Source organism: Meriones unguiculatus (genome assembly GCF_030254825.1).
Source record: "Meriones unguiculatus strain TT.TT164.6M chromosome Y unlocalized genomic scaffold, Bangor_MerUng_6.1 ChrY_unordered_Scaffold_23, whole genome shotgun sequence".
Classification (NCBI taxonomy): domain Eukaryota; kingdom Metazoa; phylum Chordata; class Mammalia; order Rodentia; family Muridae; genus Meriones; species Meriones unguiculatus.
In genome coordinates, this window is record NW_026843709.1 from 24,005,709 (window position 1) to 24,006,623 (window position 915).

The window sequence follows — 915 nt, forward strand, 5'->3', positions numbered from 1 at the left end:
TTATCATTCTTTTAACATGGAAAGCCAAACCTCGGGAGACGAGCCTTGCTCTAGGTCTGCTAGTGCTTGTACGATCACCACCTTGTCACATTTTTGTTGGGTTTTGAGTTTGCAGAACAACCAGAGTAAAAACACTAAGCCACAACATAATGCTGCACCAAACATTCCAACCTCCACCCAATCTTTAAAATAAGAAAAGGTGGAAGAAACCCAGGATAATAAGCCATCTGAGAGCGATGAATCCACTCGAGTAGAATTAGTGGTCACCACCGCCGCCCATAATTCTTCAAGTAGTAGCAGGTGTAGTTGTTGAAAGATCATCTTCAGCTGTCACGAGCTTTCGCGTGAGGTGCTCTGGTACCCAGAATGGATTATTTTCTTCCTGTGGGAAAACACAGACAGCTCCCCTGGATCTTATTAAGATAGGATCCGGGCAATTCCATTGACCAGTCAAGACATCCTTCCATTTGACCATTTCCTTAGGCCTATCAGGCTCTAAGCAGTGGCGATCAGCCGCCGAGTGGCCCTGACTGTCCAAGTTTAAAAAATTGAGAGTAAAGAGTGCCAAGGAAACAGTCACTTGTGGCACTGAGGGCAGAGCCTCCTCGACTCCCCCTTTTTGTTTTATTAAGTAGGATTTTAGAGTGCGATGATCACGTTCAATAATACCCTGTCCTTGAGGGTTATATGGGAGACCCGTTAGGTGGGTCACTCCCATTTGATGACAAAACTGTCCAAATTTTTGAGAAATATAGGCTGGCCCATTGTCAGTTTTTAGAATTTTGGGCTTTTCCCAGGCACTCCATGCCTCCAGGCAATGTTGAATATCATGGGCTCCCTTTTCTCCAGTCAGGGGAGAAGTAAACATAACTCCAGAGCAAGTATCAACAGAAACATGCAAATATTGAAGTTTAC